This window comes from Arachis ipaensis, chromosome B08 (assembly GCF_000816755.2).
Source record: "Arachis ipaensis cultivar K30076 chromosome B08, Araip1.1, whole genome shotgun sequence".
NCBI classification, from domain to species: Eukaryota; Viridiplantae; Streptophyta; class Magnoliopsida; order Fabales; family Fabaceae; genus Arachis; species Arachis ipaensis.
The window spans coordinates 94,705,079-94,716,133 of NC_029792.2; the positions used below are offsets into that span (position 1 = coordinate 94,705,079).

The following is an 11,055-nucleotide window of genomic DNA, read 5'->3' on the forward strand; positions in this document are numbered from 1 at the left end:
TGGCTGGTTATGGATTTAACCGTGAGCCCGGATGGCTGGATTATGCCGTGTGACGGCGGAGCCATGTTTATGGCTAAGTATAAATGCATATATGCTGTTGAATGAATTATGAATATTTGCACTTCCACCATCGGAGATGAGGGTTTTCCTGGGTAGTAGCAGTGGCTAGCCACCACGTGCTCCAGGTTGAGGCTCGAAGATCTTTTGACCCTATGTCGTAAGTGTGGCCGGGCACTGTGAAAGGCCCGGATGAGCTCGCCCCCGTAAATATTCACCAGTGATGGTGATGGATAAATATTCACCAATGAGGGTGATGGATATGGATCATGATTATGATCAAGTTTATGATGAGTATAACTCGAGTTGGGGATGCACGACAGAGGGACAGTCCAATGGTTAGCTACCAGGACTTGTCGGGTTGGCTCTATAACCGACAGATGATATCATCAGCCACTAGGGACAGGCATGCATCATAAGCATACTACATGAATTGTTTGAGATTGCCTATCTGACTGCATATTACTTGCTAATTGCCTAAATGCCTTATTTGTTCCTATTTGTAAATCTCTTGCCTGATATAACTGTGTTTGCTATATTATACTCCTGCTGGTGGTTGGGAGGTCTGAAGGAATTGGAAAGGGAAGTATTAGTTAGACTAAAGAATCTTTAGTCAGTTGCCACTTACGGTTTAGCTTGTTTATAAGCTTTGATATTATCTGGGGAAAGTTCTAGGATTGCCTTCGGCTTTCCTCTATTATTATGTATTATATATGTGGAAGCTGTTACCGTACTGGGGACCTCTGGTTCTCACCCATGTGGATTTTGTGGTTTTCAGATGCAGGACGCGAGGCTTCTCGTTGAGGCATGCTGGAGACTTCTGGTTTAGCGAAGATCTTTGTTCTCGGGACTCTATTGTGATTTATATATCTTGTTTAGATACTTTTATCTCCATTAAATAATACAAACTGTGATGACTCCTCTTATAGGAGATTTTGGAGAATAGTTTTTTGTATTTGTGTCCCTTTGGGTTTCCTTTGGGATTTTCCTTATTTTATTATATGTATATATTGCTATGCTCGGACCGGTTATCTTCGCAATCGGGTTTTGAGTCTTGATATTCCTGTTTTTGACACTCTTTATATATATGATCTCGCGTTCGCTTATCCTTTACTCGTTACGTTATCGATCGGAGTGTTGCGCTTTCGAGTTACGGTTTTTGTTTACCCCTTTTTCTACAAAGGCTCCTAGTTATAATCAATTATTCATACTACTATACGTACTAAATTTTTGGTTTTAGAGGTCGTAATACCATGCCATCTCTGAATTATGACTTAAGCATAAGTCTCTGTATGGTAGGGTGTTACAGAAATGAGTTATGTTATTCTCCCCTAAAGACTCGAGACTCTGCTGAGGGACTTTTGTCACTAAATCCTATTTTAGGATTAATGATTTTGAATCTCTTAGAAAAGGCTTTTGATTCGGTGTGGTTTTTGAAATGTTATGGAAAGATGTTGAGGAATGTGACTTTGTTTTAAAAAGAGAAATTTATGTTTGAGGAGAAGTGGCTAGCCACCACGTGCTCAGTAACCATGTTTTAAAAAGGGAAATTTACGTTTGAGAAAAAGTGGCTTATGAGCCTGAGAATGATTTGAGGAATGAGGATTTTAAAGCCAAGGTAGGAAAGAATTGATTTTTGACTTCAAAGTAAAGTGATTTATGGCTTGAATGATGATTTTATGAGTTTTATGATGTTGGATGATGGAAGTACTATTATGTTATGAGTCGAAATGGCTGTGTATGATAATGAATTATCGTTGATTGTGGAATATGTGACGAGCCGGATGACTAAGTATGAATATGGATGATTATTGAGTTGATAAAGTGATTGTTGCACTTCCAACTATCTGAGATATGAGTTTTCCTGGGAAGAAGCAATGGCTAGCCACCACGTGCTCCAGGTTGAGACTCGATACTCTGCTGACCTTATGTCGTAAGTGTAGCCAGACACTATGAAAGTTCCGGATGAGCTCGCCTCCGTGGATAAACACTAGTGTGAGTGTTGTGTGATTATGATTATCGTTGTGAATAACTTGAGTTGGGGATGCACGATAGAGGGACAGTCCAATGGTTAGCTACCAGGACTTGTCGGTTTGGCTTTATAACCGACAGATGAGACTCATCAGCTATTAGGACAGGCATGGATCATATACATTTATGTGACATTGTTTGGGTGTGCATATTGTACTTGGTTTGCCTATGTGACTAATTATATTTAATTGCTATTTGCTCTACTTGAAGTAACCATTTGTTTGTGCTTGAACTTCCCTACTTGTGTTTGTGACTGAAAAATTGGTTGGATTGCGGTGGATTGGCTGTTGTTTGGATTGTTCGAGCCTAGGGCCGTGGTTGATTAAGAGGTGGGCCGAAGGCCGTGTTTGGTTTGTGTTTTTGGACTAGAAAAGTATGAAAAACTAAACTGGTTCAGCATAGACTTAATGAACCTATGCTTGGAACAGCTTGGTCATTCATACTGTTCATAAGGCGGTTATTAACCATTGCAACGATTTTATCTCGCGTATCCAATTATAGTAATTCTGCAACCCTATAGTGAGAACCCTTTCGAGGATGATGTTCTCACTCCCCTACAGGTCTTTTCTTTTTTAGGTTACGGACGACGAAGTTCAGAAGAGCTTATTTCTTTTCCGTTAGACGATATTTTTGTATTGTTTTAGTATTTATGTTTCCCTCGCCTTTAACTTTGCATGTTTTGTAAGAGGGATAGGATTTTGATATGAGATACTTGTAAATTAATATGTATGTATATGTAAATATATATATATATATATATATATATATATTTCCTGTGAGTATTGCAATTTATATTGTAAGTATGAATGTATGTTTTTGAAATATTCGGTTTAAGTTTTAAACAGGCTCATATTTTAGTATTAAATATTATAAGAGTCGTTGTAATACCCGACCTATCAGAGTGGCGCAACCGGAAGCGTGACATTTTGATAGTTAGGGTGTTACAAAGTACATACATGTATAGTACATGAGACCTAAATTAAATATCTCCAGATCATTCTTATCTCTCAAAACTTTATCAGAATATTAACTCAAAAAGAGAAAGTATAGAAAAACAATGCTAATTGTAAATAACATAAATAATGGACTAAAAAATATTAAATTAGTTTTAAAAATTAAATTTTTAAATAATTAGCAATAATCAAATTTTTAAATTTAAATAATTAGAATTAGGCAACCTAACTTTTTTTAAACAGACCTTCACACTAGGTCTTGTTCTCTCTCATCACATCGCGTCCCATCTCTGTCTTCATAGTTTGCTATCGCTGTCAAAGAGAACTCTGATGTGAAGTGCAAAAAAAACATCCAGTATAGTATATAAATAGAAAAGAAACATCTAATGTATATAAAAAAAATTGAATATCCTATATACATGAAAAGAAACATCCATGACATATAAAAAGTAGCACACAGTATAACGAAAAAAGAAACATCCACTGTAACATAAAATGTTAATTATATACTAACCTACTGTATACCAATAGAGTGAACGAACACTAATGACGCACAATGGAAGACAAAGACAACGACGGCATGGCGTGGATGCTTGGCTAGAGATGCAGCGTCAGAATAATAGTGGCGAAACAAAGATTCTGGCATCGCAAGGTAGAGGAAGACGGATGAGCAGTGATGCGGCGTCGGGCAGCAACGTTAAACTATATAAGTGGAGCAACGGCGTACTGTAGAGACACAGTGCCGACGACATAGGGAAGTTTCATGACCAGCGATGGTGGGTGGTGATACAGGGAGATACGGCACTGAAAAAATGAAATTAAGATTTAATTTTGTAGAGATAAAAGATAAAAATAAAAATTATAGTTTCGCAAAATTTTCAATTAGGTCCCTATACTTTTTTTTTCTTTTAATTGAGTCCTTGCACCAATTTTTTTTTAATTGGATCCCTATATTTTTTTTTCTTTTTATTTAGGTCCATGTATTAATTCTTTTTTTTTAGTTAGGTCTCTATAAAATTAAGCCAATTACTATTAAGAGGGACTTAATTGAAAAAAAAATTGGTACAGGGACCCAATTAAAACAAAAAAAGTATAAAGACCTAATTGAAAATTTCACGAAACTCTAGGGACCAACAGAGTAATTAAACCTAAGTTAAATATCATAATTATTGGACCTGAAAGTGTAACTTATTGTTCATGTTGTTTGTAATCCCTATTATCTACCTAGCAAATAAACAGTTAAACTTCAGATAAGATATATATGAGATTAACTAGAATCTAAAACAACCTCGCATTAAAATAATGCTTTTGCAAAACACACAAATTGAACATGCAAGGAATAAAGTAGCTCTGAAATCTGGTGTGATTCTGGCAATGTGGAAACAAGAACCGAAAAGAAGCATCAAACATTTAATAATAATTTAATACCCCGTTAACATCACAGCGCAGGCATAAATCCAAATGCAAAATTTTGAACGTGGACACTCATGGTCGCACTTGAAACAAAGGTAGATGCCAAAACCAATAGTAGTATATATATATATTTGAAAGCTACTATTGTTTCGGTTTATTCTAAATTTAATTAATATTTGCTGCTGCCTCAGTAGGTTGCTAAGTTATGTAACTGTTTTCTCTTGCTAGGTTTTATGTACCTTTTGAATATGTATGGATTTTCATAGGTTGTGTTCAGCTTGAAAGATGACATGAGTAATATATATGGATTATTTTTCTTTCTCGTTTTCGGATAATGTATTGAACAATGGACACTAATAAAAGGTGAAGTTTATAGAATAGATAGTCATTTTTAACCAAAAACCCTATTCTGTTATCATTAATCTTTCTTTCTTATCTCTCTAACACTATTATTGTTAATCACCCTAAGAAAACAAGTTTACACACAAACCACCGCCAACATTGAACCACAGCAGCAATCTGGTAGGTGGTCTCCAATTTGCATATAGATAGATTCATTCATTCACATTAGAAAACAAACTATATAATATAATAAAATATGATCTTGTTTTCTTCCTAAAACAGCGCAACACTATATATAGGGTCTTGACTCAAGTTTATAGTTTTGGAAAGTTATCAGGTGTACTAAGAAATACTGGTATTCCAATTATTTTAACCGTTTATTTGAATTAATATATATTATATATATTTTTTATAATTCAGATCAACAGTTAAAACAATTGAAACACCGGTATTCATGATATACCTGATAACCTTCCTATAATTTTTTACCTTGGCTGGTTATTTCTGACAAAAGACCAGTTGAGAATGGTGACTGGGCCAATAAGCATTCCTTTCATTGGGCGTTTGGTCATGCTCTGAGCAGCGGAAGACTAGAAGACTGGCATTGGCTTGGAGCGGCTCACATCACCATAAATGATTGGTGGCTTCACACAACGATATCCATAGGATTGTACTCACCCATTAACAGTGAAAGCAAAACCTAACAACTGCTCTCCTCGAACCACCACCGCACGCACACACAAGAATCACTGTCGTAGACATTGAAGAGGCCGAAAATCTGGCTTAAACCACCGCCGCCGACATTAAACTACAATAGTAGATTCACACACACATAGAAGAGAGGAAAGATATGAGAAGAAAACTTGTGAGATCCAAGTTCAATTTTTTGGGAATGTATTCTTGCACCCTTATCTCTCTACCCTGATTAGGTTTTAGGATCAATTTTGAGAATGAGAGTATAGCCACCAAAATAATAGAGAAGAGAGAAAATAGAATTTCTGTTTTTATGCAAAGCAGCAAATTTTCAAATAGCAGTTTCTCATTCATTCACCGTTGGATCGACGTGAAATTTGGACTGCAGATTCTTCTCATCTTGTTTTTCATTTCTGCAGAGGGAACAATAGACTTCGAACAACAGCTCTATTTTTGGGTATTTTTTCATCTTCTTACTTTTCATTTGTAAGCTTTTGTACTTTGATGTTATGGTTGGTTATATGCAATTTGTGCTTTGTTTGAGACTCTCTTGTACCTCATTTGACTATAGTGAAGCTATTTCATTGGTCTGGACGACTCGTGATTTTTACCTCTCACATTGACGGGGTTTTCCACGTTAAAATCTTAGTGTGTTCTTGTTATTGCTTCACTTGCTATATTTGTTTGTTCATAGTTGCTGCCATATTGTGTTATGAGTGCTTCCATATTGTTCTTGTGTTAGTGCTGCTAGGCTCTTTCATACTGGCATCAGAGCTTGTTGGTATTTTTCTGGGCTTGTGATTCTGTGACCCATGGAAGCTAATACTAATACTAGTAGGATGATTACTCTTAATGGTCCTAATTATGATTTGTGGAAGTCAAAGATGGAAGATTTGTTTTATGTCAAGAATTTTAATCAACCAGTTTTTGGTACAGAGAAGCCTAATGATAAATCTGATGACAATTGGACTTTTTTGCATAGACAAATTTGTGGATATATTAGGCAGTGGGTTGACAATAATGTACTGTTGAACCATATTATTAGAGAGACACATTCTTGGACCTTTTGAATTAAACTTGAATAGTTGTATGCTCGAAAAACTGGGAATAACAAGATATTTTTTATCAAGTAGTTGTTGGCTTTGAAATATACAGATGGGACATCAATGGCAGATCACTTAAATAACTTCCAAGGAATAATTAATCAGTTATCTTTCATGGGTATCAAGTTTGATGAAGAGTTTCAAGGATTCTTACTTCTGGGCTCCTTACCAGATTCATGGGAAATTCTCAAAATGCCATTGTCCAATTCTACTCCTGATGGTGTAATCTCTATGGATCTTGCCAAGAGCAGTGTTTTGAATGAAGAAATGAGAAGAAAGTCACAAGGTATATCGACTACACATTCAGATGTTCTTGTTTCTGAGTCTAGACAAAAGACAAGCTCCTAAAAGTAGAGATCAAAGAAGAAGCAAGTCTCGAAGAAAGTATAAAAATATTGAGTGTCATCATTGTGGTCAAAAAGAACATGTGAAGAAATTTCTTTGGTAGCTAAAGAAGGAGAAAGCCAAGACAAGTAAAGAGAAGAGCACAAATAAAGATGGTGGTAGCAATGAAGACAAGTTCAATGTAACTCATGATGATTTTCTTCTTGTTGAAGAGTTTGAATCTGTTAACCTTGTTGATAATAGCACTAGTTGGGTGATTAATAGTGGTGCTTCTATTCATGTTACATCTATGAGGGATTTGTTTATATCTTATACTCCTGGTGATTTTGGTGATCGGAAAATGGCTCATCAAGGTGTTGCAAAATGTGCCGATGTTGGACATGTTTTCTTAGAAACCTCCAACGGTACCAAGTTGACTTTGAAGCGTGTGAAGTATGTTCCAGATATTCGGTTGAACTTACTTTCTGTTGGTAAGTTGTATGATGAAGACTTTCGATAGCTCATTTTCTCATGATAGTTGTAAGCTCACTAAGGGTTCCATGGTTGTTGCTAAAGGTACACGACACTCTACTCTTTATTTAACTCAAGCAAAGATTGTGAAAGATGTTGTTAATGCTATTGAGTTTGTTGATGAAACTGATTTATGGCATAAGAGATTATGTCATATGTGTGAGAAAGGCATGAATATGTTATCCAAGAGGAATCTTTTATCTAGTTGTAAGGTGGCTTTGCAAAAGTGAAACTATTGCTTTGCTGGAAACAAAACAGAGTTTCTTTCAAGAGCCATCCACCTTCAAAGAAGCCGAAGATACTTGACTTGGTTTATTATGATGTATGTGGGCCAATGAAGACAAGAACACTTGGAGGGTCTATCTATTTTGTAACCTTTATTGATGACTATTCTAGGAAATTATGGGTTTACACTTTAAAGACCAAAGATCAAGTTTTGAATGTGTTCAAGTAATTTTAAGCTTCTGTTAAAAGAGAAACTAGGAAGAAGTTGAAATGCATTCGTACTGACAATGGTGGTGAGTACTCAGGTCCATTTGATGCTTATTGTAAAGAGCATGGTATAAGATATTAGAAGACTCCTCCTAAGACTCCTTAGTTGAATGGCTTGGCTGAAAGGATGAGCAGAACATTGGTTGAAAGATTTAGGTACTTATTGTCACAATCTGGATTGGCAAAATCTTTTTGGGATGAAGCTTTGAGCACTGTTGTTCATGTCTTGAACCAGACACCATGTGTTTCCTTGCAATTTCAAGTGCCAGAGAAGGTATGGTCAGGTAAAGATGTTTCTTATGATCATTTAAGAGTCTTTGGATGTAAAGCTTTTGTTCATATTCCCAAAGATGAGAGATACAAGCTTGATGTAAAGACTAATCACTGTATTTTTATTGGCTATGGCATGGATGAGTTTGGTTACAGGTTCTATGATCCTATTAGCAAAAAGGTGATTCGGAGTAGAGATATTGTCTTTGTTGAAGACCAAACATTGAAGGATATTGATAATCCAGAGAAGCCAATGGTTCAACCTAGTGATGATTTTTCTGACTTGGATATTACTCCCTCTTTGCCTATGGTGAAAGATGGTAGAGTTGAAGTTCAAAATAATGAGCATGATACAAGCGTAGGTGAAGATGGAACAGTTGATCCGATACTTAATGAAGTTGGTGATGATGAGCAAGATGAACAACCAGCTTTAGAAATTCCAATTATATTCCACGGATAAATATCATACGATTCTCTGTCATTTTTTCTTTTCATATTTTCAAAAGGGGCACAACCACTTTCCGTGATTGATTTTTCTCTCTACATTTTTGTTCTGTCTATGTTGTTTCAGTTGCTGAAGGAACAAGACTATTGGAATTTGGAACAATAGCTTTTACCCTTATTTAATTTCTTACCGTGTATCATATATGGGGTGGTTAAAAACTAAAAAAACATACTTTTACTTACAAGATTCCTAGGGGAATATCCCGAATAATAATAATTAGTAGGTAATTTAATTAATCGTGCCCTATGTATGTGCTTTCATAGCTACACAAGCATTGAAAGTTACAAAGAATCTTACTAAAGATGTTGGTTATTAAGGTTATTTATGTGTCTTGACATTAGCAAAACTCAATTATATATATAAATCTAGTGACAGATTAGAGGACTAAAAGTATTTCCAACTCTTTCAGAGATATGTAACCCAGGCAATGGAACAAGAAACAGACAGCAGATGAACACAAATAAAATAAAAATAGAAAGAAATTATAAAGAAAGAGGAAAACAAAAAGCAACATTAATTTGTCTGTTGAAAATGTGATGATCGAAAAGACATGAACTTCCAAGCTCTACCCAAAAGCTCTAGAACCTTAGCAACAAGGTCTTCATCATCATCTCTCCTTGACATTGATTGTCTATGTACAACAAGACGAGCATCCTTGGAATATGTTTCAAAAATAACCATCTTCTTATCACTCTCCTATGCCAAGAAAAGTCCCCTCCAGATAGCAAATATTTTTCACCGATGAAGACAAGAACACTTGGAGGGTCTATCTATTTTATAACCTTTATTGATGATCATTCTAGAAAATTATGGGTTTACACTTTGAAGATTAAAGATCAAGTTTTGAATGTGTTCAAGTAATTTTAAGCTTCTGTTAAAAGAGAAACTAGGAAGAAGTTGAAATGCATTCGTACTGACAATGGTGGTGAGTACTCAGGTCCATTTGATGCTTATTGTAAAGAGCATGGTATAAGATATTAGAAGACTCCTCCTAAGACTCCTTAGTTGAATGGCTTGGCTGAAAGGATGAGCAGAACATTGGTTGAAAGATTTAGGTACTTATTGTCACAATCTGGATTGGCAAAATCTTTTTGGGATGAAGCTTTGAGCACTGTTGTTCATGTCTTGAACCAGACACCATGTGTTTCCTTGCAATTTCAAGTGCCAGAGAAGGTATGGTCAGGTAAAGATGTTTCTTATGATCATTTAAGAGTCTTTGGATGTAAAGCTTTTGTTCATATTCCCAAAGATGAGAGATACAAGCTTGATGTAAAGACTAATCACTGTATTTTTATTGGCTATGGCATGGATGAGTTTGGTTACAGGTTCTATGATCCTATTAGCAAAAAGGTGATTCGGAGTAGAGATATTGTCTTTGTTGAAGACCAAACATTGAAGGATATTGATAATCCAGAGAAGCCAATGGTTCAACCTAGTGATGATTTTTCTGACTTGGATATTACTCCCTCTTTGCCTATGGTGAAAGATGGTAGAGTTGAAGTTCAAAATAATGAGCATGATACAAGCGTAGGTGAAGATGGAACAGTTGATCCGATACTTAATGAAGTTGGTGATGATGAGCAAGATGAACAACCAGCTTTAGAAATTCCAATTATATTCCACGGATAAATATCATACGATTCTCTGTCATTTTTTCTTTTCATATTTTCAAAAGGGGCACAACCACTTTCCGTGATTGATTTTTCTCTCTACATTTTTGTTCTGTCTATGTTGTTTCAGTTGCTGAAGGAACAAGACTATTGGAATTTGGAACAATAGCTTTTACCCTTATTTAATTTCTTACCGTGTATCATATATGGGGTGGTTAAAAACTAAAAAAACATACTTTTACTTACAAGATTCCTAGGGGAATATCCCGAATAATAATAATTAGTAGGTAATTTAATTAATCGTGCCCTATGTATGTGCTTTCATAGCTACACAAGCATTGAAAGTTACAAAGAATCTTACTAAAGATGTTGGTTATTAAGGTTATTTATGTGTCTTGACATTAGCAAAACTCAATTATATATATAAATCTAGTGACAGATTAGAGGACTAAAAGTATTTCCAACTCTTTCAGAGATATGTAACCCAGGCAATGGAACAAGAAACAGACAGCAGATGAACACAAATAAAATAAAAATAGAAAGAAATTATAAAGAAAGAGGAAAACAAAAAGCAACATTAATTTGTCTGTTGAAAATGTGATGATCGAAAAGACATGAACTTCCAAGCTCTACCCAAAAGCTCTAGAACCTTAGCAACAAGGTCTTCATCATCATCTCTCCTTGACATTGATTGTCTATGTACAACAAGACGAGCATCCTTGGAATATGTT

General features: G+C 35.4%; 1 long non-coding RNA gene across 1 annotated transcript in view; it reads right to left on the bottom strand.

The window, feature by feature from the left end:
- The window catches only part of LOC107612234, a 13,691-nt gene extending 10,900 nt beyond the window's left edge, over positions 1-2,791 (bottom strand). The window contains exon 1 of the long non-coding RNA XR_001613652.2: positions 2,647-2,791. This is a non-coding gene — a long non-coding RNA (uncharacterized LOC107612234). The remainder of the gene's footprint in view (positions 1-2,646) is intronic.